Genomic DNA, 11368 nt, shown 5'->3' on the forward strand with positions numbered 1-11368 from the left:
GTGCCGCCGGATCCTCCCCCTTTGTAAGGCCTAACTATTGCAGATATTAAACTAATCCTTGTAGAACAAGGAGCAACCGTAACGGATCGGATCCGCTAAACTACGATCAAGCGGGGTGCCGCCCCTACGCCTAAGATAGGCGTAAGGGCGGCTAGACATGCAAGGGTTGCACTACGAAAGCATGTAGCATGAAGAACAATGCTAACCCTAACATGTCTAAGATAACTACATTGCTCGCCATCAAAAAGGCTTCAGTACGAGCAACGCATGAACAACGTAGGTAGGCTTGTGCTGCCTAGATCGCAAGATGCGATCTAGGCAGCATGATGCTTACCGGTAGAAACCCTCGAGACGAAGGAGTTGGCGATGCGCCGAGATTTGTTTGTGGTTGAACGTTGGTTGTTGTTTATTCCATAAACCCTAGGTACATATTTATAGTCCGGCGGACTTTCTAATGTGGGCGTGCACTAAACCGTGCACGAGTAAGATTCTATCTTTAAACTAAGATGCGATCTAATATGTTACAGATACATGGGCAATTAAGCCCAACTTGGTATAAAAGGCCGATCCACGTATTTCTCCTATATATATATTCTTCACGTCCATCCTGATCGCAGCCCACCTCTGACTTGGTCAAATTCTGGTGATAACACATGCCCCCCTGGTTTTGGAAATGACATTTCCAAAATCATGATGCCTTTCTTTCATCGGGTCATGTCGTAGCAGAACGTAGCTGCCACAGAATCCCCATCATGATGCCTTGCCCCTTCCACTTCTCCACGTGGCCGTAAAGTTTTCCTGTTGGGCAACACCTCCTCGGAAACTGCTGTGGCATTGAACCTCTCCCATATCCCCTTTATTTAACCGTTCTAAACAGCTTGCGTCTCCTTCGTCCTTCTCGCATTAGCACCAAAAACCCTCTGTGCCGCCATGTCTTCTTCCTCTTCCTCCGAGTTTTCCTACGGGTCCGACTCCTCCCGCGAGACGCCGCCGAAATTCGTGCCCCGAAGACCGGGACGAGGGAGAGCCATGCCTCCTCCATTTGGTCTGAGGACGACAAATCCTTGACCAGCGGGGATGAAGATCTTCAGTTCCTCGCCGATGGGGAACTGGAGCCCAAAAGTGAGGACGACCAGTTCTCCTGGGACGGCTGCCCCACCTCTGAAGAAGAGGGAGAAGAAGACGACGACGACGACGACTCCCTCGAGGGCTACCCGCCAGCGAAGCGTCTCCGCATGTGGTGGGACGACGACAGCGAGCGGACGACGAAGACGGGGATGAAGCCCCCGTGGAGGGCTACGGAAGTAGCGACGAAGAGCCCATCGGCAGCGGTGCCGATGAGAGTTCCGAGGATGATGATGAGGGCGATGATGGCCCGTAGATTAGGATCTAATAGTATAGGCCTAGCCAGTAGTAGATTGGTCAATAGACCCTTCTTTTGTTCTTCCCTCCTTGAGCAATCGGCTCCCCATTGTAAGAAATCCCCATATTAATGAAGAATTCCCTTAGCTTGATTTCGCCGATTTCTTTCATGCTGAGTTTGTCGACTGTTGGCCTAATCCACACTTAGTGACTGATGGTAACGCATCAGTTTCATGATAATCTGCGAGACGGGCCAATTTAGCCATCCCCCCAAACTAGTCGAGCCTCGCCGATGACGATGACACAGCCGATCTTGGTAAGCTGGCGACTTGATCTTTGAGCAAGTGACCTTAAAAGAGCCCTGGAACCGTCTTGGATGCTCAAACTGATGACTCTGTAACGGAACACCGCTCTCCAAACCAGTTGTGTCGCAGGGCTAGCCGATTCCAACCAAATCGGCTCCCTAGAGCAATGACTTTTAGGGTGATGTCGGGGGGAAGACCCCGGGTAGGGCAATGGACGCGGAGCAGCCGGCTGACCACTGGCCGGCTCGCGGCAAAGGCCGGCTGAGGAGCAGCCGGCTGGCGCCGTGGCCGGCTGGTCCGGAAGCCGGCTGGCTCTAGGTCCTAGTCGGCTTGGCTACGGCCGCCAATGCTGTAGCTGGGCCGGCTTCTACAAGCCATATCCGACCGGGGGTCCAGTACCTCGGACCGACTCGAGGTCTGGCGAGTCTTGCACTCGGAAGGAACCGGGTTGGTGATCCGGGTTCCCAAAGTCCACGCCGACTTCATCTTCCGTAAAGCGCGGGGCACCGTGGAGCAATAGTGCCACGCGCCGGCAGGCCATCATGGCTTACGACGCGCCGTACGAGCTACGGTGGCCGACGGCGACGAGGACGCTTCCTCTCCATACCGCCGACCGTGGCAGCCGGATGGGACAGAGCCATGACGCCTCAACGGCTCCTGACGTCACCGCCTCGGGAAGGAGCGGAAGCCGAAGCCGGCCAAGCCGGCTAGTAGACTATAGGGTCTTATATGTAAAGTGCCGGTGCCTATATAAGCTGCACTACCCCCTCTCGTGTAGAGGATCGATCATTCTCACTTCATTCCACCCCTAGCGCTGCCCTGTGAGAGAGACCATCGTCTCCCTTAGTCTCCCAGGAGCAGCCGGACACAGCTCTAGGAGCACCATTGTACTGTGTGATATCTTATACACTCTAGCAGGAGTAGAGGTTTTACCTCCATCGGAGGGCCTCGAACCTGGGTACGTCGCCGTGTCGCTCGTGCCCATACCCGCTTCCGGATACCGCCGTGAGATCTCTCAGGAGCCCCTTCGATTAGCCACCCTATGGCATATGCCGTGACGATACCACGACAGGTGAGCTGCCCCCCGAGCCTTAGTGAAGGCGAGCCAGACACATGTGCCGACATTAGCCTTAACTCATGACGTAGCCCCAAGCAGAGAACCTTCAAGGTGAGCTGCCCCCCGAGTTTCTTCAGTTCTTCCTGCGCCTTGCTAGTTAGATCGGCTCCTTTCCTTTGGTGGATCGGCACGTCCAGACTGCTCTTGGCCTTGTCCTTGAAGGGAAGATCCGAGCTCTTATTTCTCTTGAGTCGATGGCCATGCATCGGCTTTTGTATCCTTAAGTCGATGTCTGCTGCATCGGCTGTGCTCGAATTTTTTTCGAATTTTCAGATTTTTACGGCCGACTCGTGCATCGGCCCCCATACTTTCATACCCATCGACAAAGGATGAGACGCTTCCATTGCATATCCATATCCTCGTGTTCTATCCACCTGGGTACCCCCCGAGCCGATTCTGTCAAGAGATTTGATGGTATCGGCTCTGTTGGATAACGTGCTAAACCCAGACAAAATGGAGGGTGAGGATAATTTTGGCCGATTGCTGGAATCGGCCCCCATGTTGCTTGTTCGATGAAGGTTTTGTAATGTCCCTTCATAAATTTTTGGGGCCGATCACAAGGATCAGCCTCGCCATGCTAGCTTATTGACGAGCCCTTGCTACTCGCTCAGGCCGGTAGACAAAACCAGCCCAATCTCTGATTTCATCCTGTTGGTGTGCTCGCCGTCGTCCACCTTGAGTGCATCGTGTAAACGTGGAGCCCTAAGCTTCGTCGGAAGAACGAGCACCATGTTCGTGCCAGCCGATGTTTCATCATCGGCTTTCCTTTGCTTGGGGCGCCACTCTTTTCTTTGTGGACGACCCTCTTCATCCAGGGTTCGCTGAACCTTCGCAGCCAGATCAGGCCTTGCCTTTCTCAATGTATGCAAGTATAACCTCTCGGCTTCTTCCAGGCCGCGCAATCGTTGAACCCTGCGTTTCGGGAACGGCCGGAGTCCGTCAGGGCACCACCTTGGTCGGTGGTACCTGTCTTCTTCTTCTTCTTGTCCCTCGTTTTCCGAATCCTCGAGATCTTCCCATCGAGGGGACTCAGCGCGTTTGCCTTGTGGCGGGAGAGGCCCTAGGCGTTCGAACACGGATACATTGGCTGCCTCCTTCTTCTTTTGGTTACATTCTGGGCAATTGCCGATTGTTGGCAATCGGCTCATTCCTGAATCCCAGCGAGTGCTCGAAGAAAGGACAATCCCGGTGCACTGTCCTCGTCGTCTTGCTCCCTTGCCTTTCCCTTGGCACAACGCTCGTGCTCCTCCTCATCGCGATTCTGCCGACGATGTCTTCTGGCTTCTCTGGCCAGACGAACTCTTTCATCATCGTCGCGGGACCGTCGGCGTTGGTCGTACTGACTCACATACTTGTTGAGGAGGTGATCAGAGAGAGGTCGCTGATATCTTATGTTCTTCACTTCTCCCTCTGTTACGTAGCGCTTGTCGTCTTGGCGGAGCCGATCGCGTGGAGCGGCTTCCTCCGTTTCTTTGCTATGAGAGCAGCTGCCGTCATCTCCATCCTTGCCAGCGTGGTGTCCAAGATCTACCATGTTGATATTGCACGGAAACCCGGTTGGCACCCTGCATGGCAAGCATACTCCACCATGTTCACGGCGGGGAAGGGCTGGGTATCGACCTTCATGGCGTACTGGTTGAAAATTAGACGCCCGTTCTCTATCGCCGCTTGGATGTGCTGACGCCACACCCTGCAGTCGTTGGTAGCATGGGAGAGCGAGTTATGCCATTTGCAGTATGGCTTTCCATTCAGCTCTTGCGCCGTGGGGAATTTGAGACCTTCCGGTATCTTCAACTCGCTTTTCCTTGAGTAGGAGGTCGAAGATTTGCTCGGTCTTGGTCACGTCAAAATCAAATCCCCGGGCGGGCCCGGTGGCTTTACCCATTTGCGGGACACGGGGTTCCTCCCCGAGTCCACTCGCCCTTGCTACTTCTTGGTCTCCCGCAGGAACTTCGTCTTCCTCTCGCATCGACCGGGGCTACCGCACGCTTGAACTTGTCTTGGTACAGGTCCGGGTGGCGCTGTTCATATGCTGAAAGTTTCGAACCACGTGCGCCGGCGAGGGATAATCTGCTTGGGAGGCCATGTCCTTGAGCTGTGTTGCAAGGCCTGCTACGCCAACTCGATCGCTTCCTTTTCAGCTATACGAACCGAATAGCATCGGTTCCTAAGATTCCTGAAGCGGCTGGATGTATTCCGTCACGGTTCTCCGCGCTTCGACGTAGCTGTGCTAGATCGGCAATGCTAGACTCGAAGCTTCGAATGATACTGCTCATGGAATTGCTCTTCCAACTCGCTTCTAAGTTTGGATGGAGTTCGGTGGTAGCGATGTGTACCACCCGAAAGCCGATCCTGTGAGGGACCGTGAGAAGAACCTCACGCGCAACTCATCCGACGCCGAGATCGTGCCCAGCTGTGCCAAATATCGGCTCACATGCTCGATGGAGCTGGACCCCTCGACCCACCGAACTTTGTGAAGTCCGGGAGCCGATATTTGGGTGGCAGCGGGATCGGTTCGTAGTTGTTGGGGTACGGCTTGGTGTAGCCGAACGCCTTCCTTTTCGGCATCATACCGAACCGATCTTTCGAATTGCACGGATCTGATCCGTCGTGATGGGCTGAAGGTGTCGAACCCCGAAGATTCGCCGGGGTGGCATACTTGACCAGCCATGCTTGCTTTTCCGGTTCTAAGCCAAGCTGCAGGAGCTGGGCCCCGGAGGTTCGTCGGGGTGGCGTACTTAGCCGGCCAAGATTGCTTCTCGGGATCGGCTCTGCCGTTCCGCAGGCCGCCGATATTGCAGCCTCGGTTCGAGAGTGCCCGGGCGTTGCGGTCCGGCACGTATGCGCACGTGTATCCGTGCGGGATCTCCTTAGGTGGCTCGGGTAGGAATTGGTAGTCACTAGGATCACCGCCAACCTTGTAGACGACGTATGCCGATGAGTTCGGCAGTTCCGGTGCTGCCCATGCGAACGGCCGGGGCCGGAGCGGCATCTTTCCTTTGAAAGTCCCCGCAGCCGGTCCCGACGGGGAGTACCGGTGACTCATGATTTCCTGGACGACGCGCGGAGCGACACGCTCCAAGGTGTTCACCGGGCTCTCGCAGTGGCGGTGCGGCGAGTGAGCCACCATGTAGTTGATCTCTCCGCCGCGGTGACTCGGTGCGTTCTTCGACGGGGCGGACAGGTCCACTCCATCGAGCGCGCCTTCGGGCGTGAAACCCTTCCACCCGACGCCATGGGAGCGGGTTCGGTGGAAGGAGCCGATGAGTTCGGCTTCGAGGGTTGCCTTGATCTCGTCATGCTTCTTCTTGAGCTCATCGGGCGGATCCGCGTATGTGACCGGAGTGTCTTCCGCCATCTTGGATGTAGATGGCGATGTCGTGGATGTCGTCGGTGGTCCCACCGGGCGTGCCGGAATGTGTTGACGTCGAAACCCACCGGCGGGTAGAGACGGGCAACACCGTAGAGCCGGGAACAACTAGGGCTGCGGCCGGCCCTAGTCCCTCCGAGCGACGGCCCGCAAAGCCTCCCGGTCGCACGCACCGATGTTTATCACAAGGGCGTGCCACCGACCTATGCCGGTCGGGAAGGTGTGGATGATGCCTCGCTTAGTTTCTCGCAGGGGCACACACGTGAACGTTAAATACGAGCCTCGATCGGCTCTCAGGTTATCCTGTGAATCGGCTCAAGGAGCCGATCCACCCATGATTCAGACGAGGTGTCCGAATATATGGTGGTCCTGCTTGATCAAGGTAAAGCTGATGAGATCTACGACGATGTGGGGTTTTCACCGCATAATCGGATCGTCCTACTCCAGGTTGGGCCTCGCGGCCACACACGGTGATCGTAAGCCGATCCTAAACAAGGCCTAAAAACCAACACGAGGTTGATCCTCGGAACATCCTGCTTAGGGCCAACGAACGACACCCTACGTGCCGCTGGATCCTCCCCCTTTGTAAGGCCTAACTATTGCGGATATTAAACTAATCCTTGTAGAACAAGGAGCAACCGTAACGGATCGGATCCGCTAAACTACGATCAAGCGGGGTCGCCCCTACGCCTAAGATAGGCGTAAGGGCGGCTAGACATGCAAGGGTTGCACTACGAAAGCATGTAGCATGAAGAACAATGCTAACCCTAACATGTCTAAGATAACTACATTGCTCGCCATCAAAAAGGCTTCAGTACGAGCAACGCATGAACAACATAGGTAGGCTTGTCTTTGCCTAGATCGCAAGATGCGATCTAGGCGCATGATGCTACCGGTAGAAACCCTCGAGACGAAGGAGTTGGCGATGCGCCGAGATTTGTTTGTGGTTGAACGTTGGTTGTTGTTTATTCCATAAACCCTAGGTACATATTTATAGTCCAGCGGACTTTCTAATGTGGGCGTGCACTAAACCGTGCACGAGTAAGATTCTATCTTTAAACTAAGATGCGATCTAATATGTTACAGATACATGGGCAATTAAGCCCAACTTGGTATAAAAGGCCGATCCACGTATTTCTCCTATATATATATTCTTCACGTCCATCCTGATCGCAGCCCACCTCTGACTTGGTCAAATTCTGGTGATAACACAACCAAACGGGCGAAGATTACAGAAAAGACTAAAGTTAAGGAGCCTGGGTCTGAGTCGATAAACTTGGACCAGTCTGTAAGGGTATATTGCCCCTATGTGTGGTTTTGGTAATTAATGACAACCCCTATGGACTAATGTTTTCATTGAGTTTATATGAAGGAATATTCCATAGGTACTACTTGTATTCCATGTGTTGGATTCAAGTATGGATGCCATGAAGATAAAGGTATACCTTGTGTATTGGCATCAAGATCATCGGTTTGAAGATACATATGTGATATGATCAAGAGGAAGAAATGAAGATGGAGTTCTTATGTGGAACTCAATATTAGCCATGCTCTATCTTATGAGAGTATGAGAAGGTACAAGGTTAAGTCGGGCAAGTTGAAGATGAGCATCTCAAGTGGATCACATGCTTGAAGCTTGCCGTCCATTTGGTGATAATGGACATGTGAATATGTGCATCAATAGAGCTTTCCCATCATGGTGTATGGGGGAGCATTTGTGAGTCTTCACGAAGCGACAATGATCAAGTGAGGCATTCCGGCTTGAGTGGAGCTTGAAGAGCTATCATCAAGATCAAGCGGGATGCGCAAGGCAAAGGTATGGCCTTGCTAGGTTTTCCCTTTTACCGGTCTCAAGGTGGTTGTTGGGAGACCGGATTATAGGATAGATAGCCGCACTATTAAGAGGGGCTTTCGGTTGAGTAACTTGATCACATCGTCTTAGGGAGCTCAATCCTTTGCATACTTTGCATATCCTTATTGCTTCTTGGTGTTTATACTGTGTGAGGTTCTTGAGCTTGTTGCTAGCTTTACAACAAGCCCAAGTTCATCGAAAACGGAATCCGCATGCATCTTCTATTGCGTTTTCGAGTTTGGACGTCTTCACCGTTTCTTGACGGTGGGAGAATCCCTCTCTAAAATCATCTAAAAATGTTCTATTCGTCGTTATCTTTCCAACAAAATTGGTTTCATGCGAATCGGAGTTCGGGAGCAATAGTTATTAAAGAAAAAAGAAAGATGAGAAAAGAATAAAAAGAAAAAGAGAAAAAGGGGAGGGTGCCGGCCGCGGCCGACCCGACCACCGGCCCACCCGGTCCGCGACCGGGTCCGGCGCTGGTGCCATCCGGGCCGCCTCCCGGGGCCTTTTGGCCCAAGTCCGGTCGCAGGCCCGGTCCGTGACCGGCCTGCCCGGCGCTGCCCCCGGTCCGTCCGGATCGCCAACCGGGCCGCCTCACCGCCGCGCGCTACTGGGCCTCACCGCCCCGCGGCCCACCCATGGCCTGCCCTCCCAGCCGCCTGCACCTTACTGGGCCGCCAGCGCCCACGCGGCCTGCTCGCCCGAGCGCCGCGTTGCCCAGCTGGGCCGCCTCCCCCCGCGCACCCCTTGCTTTCCTGCCGCCCGCGCGGCTGCTGCTCGGCACGGTTCTTTGGGCCGGTCCGACCGGGCCGCACGCTGTCTGTCCGTGTTGCTGCTCCGGTCGACCGGCTCTGGTGGCCGGCCGGGCCATTTTTACTGCCCGTTTTTCCGCCGTTTTCTGTCTTTTCCCCCAACGGTTTATTTGCTCCCATGCTATAAATAGCTCTTCTTCCACCTTGAGCAAACTAGTTCTTCCCATTCTCTCTCCTCCATTGTTGCATTTGAAGAACTTGCTCTCCCCTTTGATTCCTCCAACCATTCTTGCTCATTCTTGAGTGATCTAACGGAGGAGATCTAGATCTACACTTCCACCAATCCATTTCTTCTCTAAGTGAGGGAATCTCTTGGGATCTAGATCTTGGAGTCTTTGGTTGACTTTCCCCTTTGTTCTTCCTCTCCAATCTCATCCTAGCATTCGTTGCTTTGGTGGGATTTGAGTGTGAAGGACTTGAACACCTCTAGTGTTCTTGCTTTGCATCATTGCATAGTGTTGAGCTCTCCACCACGATTAGTTCGAGTGAGAGACCGTGAGCTTGTTACTCTTGGAGGGTGACCTCCTAGTTGGCTTGGTGGTTGGTGCTCCGGTGATCTCTTCAAGAAGATTGTGAAGAGGCCTGGGCTTCTCCTTCGTGGAGCTTGTGAAGTGGTTGTGGAGCTTGCCATCTCCGGAGCGGAGGAAAAGCTAACCATAAGGAAAGGGCCATTATCCTTCGTGGGTGTGGTTCGGAGAATAGGGTGAGCCTTCGTGGCGTGGGGAATCCTTCGTGGGACCTCCACCCCTCCAAACGTGACGTACCTTGTTGCAAAGCAAGGGAACACGGGAATACATCCTCGTCTCCCGCGTGCCTCGGTTATTTCTATACCCGAGCTCTCTTTCCTTGTGATAGCCATCGTGCTTGAAGTACATATATCTTGCTATCACTTGTGTTACATATATCTTGTGCCTATCTTGCTTAGCTCTAGTTGCTATTGTTACACTTAGTTGAGCTTAGCATATTTAGGGTTTGTGCTTGTAAACTAAACGATAGTTTAATTCCGCATTATTACAAGACAAATCCGTAAGAGTTTTTAATTGCCTATTCACCCCCCCTCTAGGCGACATCTCGATCTTTCACAGTCTTCCAGCAGAAGATTTGTTGGCCGAAAGCAATCCAAGTAAGCTGCAGTGCACATTTCCGTGCAGGAACCTTGAAAAGGCTCAGATCAACAGCTTGCCCATGTTGATCCTTCGGCAGCTCCTTTATCATAGACTCCATATCGGCCTTAAAGCTGTATCCCATCATGAGCTGGAAAGCAAGGAGAGCGCCGTAGGTACGCGAGGTACGTTTGAATACCTCGATAGTAGCCTCGGTGTCGACAGGGAAAGCATCCGTTAGCTGCTCCAGTGTTTTCTCTTGATCGGCTTTGGGGAGGATCATGGCATGGAGCCTTGACATAACGGATTTGTTCTTCTGGAGAAGAGCACAGACAAGATCACCAGACTCAATGGCCATGGATTGAGCATCGGCAGAAGAATCGAGGAGCTTGCCTCGAGGTCCAACAGGAATATTGGCAGTTTTTGCAGAAGATAAGCGTAAGAAAATTGAAATTCAACGAAGTTGAGAGAAGAAAATTCAAGGATAAGGCATCGGAAATCACCAAGCAAAGCCAAGACAGACTGGCGAAGAATATCTTCCTTTTCTTTCATTTTGGCTTCGGTTTCGGCCTTCTCCTCTTCTTCATCATTCAGCTTCTTCTTCAGCTCATCAAGTTCTTTCTTCAAAGAATCATCATTTTGGCGGGCAGCAGCAGCCAGTTTTATTGCATTGTCAAGCTTCGAAGAAGTAGATTCAACCTCCTCTTGAAGTCGAATTTTGTCGGCTTCAAGTGAAGAGAATTGGGAGGCAAAACCCTTCAAAGAAGAGATGACTGAATATCCTGTAAAAAGAGGAAAAAAAATCAAAGAGTTAGCATTTGTTAAAAATCAGTATATCCTTTTTAAGCCCACACTCGACTACCAGCAGTCAAGTATAGACTCGGGGGCTAGTAGAAGTACAATCATCATCAAGGAAAAAATACACTTACGGGTTTTCAGTAGAGGAAGGAAGAACTGCGGCAACAGCTGGCAAATGATTTTCCTTCCCTTTGGAAAGGGCGGAAGCTGTCGAGGCTTGGGCAGTCGTAGCCACTGCTCGAGCAGAAGCTTCCGAAGCTGCAGGAATTGGCTTGCTGGAGCCCGTTTTCGCCTTCTTCGAAGGAAGTTCTATGAATCCCGCATCGCTGAAAAAATATACGTCAATCAAAAGTTAGTAATCAAATACAAAGGAATTCCTAGATTAAGAGAAGAAACTCACAAATCAAGCAGGTCATCCTCGTCTGCGAAACCGCCAGAGGATCTCTTCGGCGGCTGAGCAGTGGCCTTCTCCGAAGCTGCATCAACAAGGAAAGCATGATCAACATCATTGTCAAGATTTGACTCCGCTGTATCGCTTAGTTTGTCAGCAAAAGATCTATGATTGGCAGGATCATTGTCTTCATCTTCAAACATTTCAGTCGCTTCAGCCCAAAATTCTAAGGGAGCAGTCGAATCACCCCCTTCA

The sequence above is a fragment of the Lolium rigidum genome, chromosome 2 (genome assembly GCF_022539505.1).
Source record: "Lolium rigidum isolate FL_2022 chromosome 2, APGP_CSIRO_Lrig_0.1, whole genome shotgun sequence".
NCBI lineage: Eukaryota > Viridiplantae > Streptophyta > Magnoliopsida > Poales > Poaceae > Lolium > Lolium rigidum.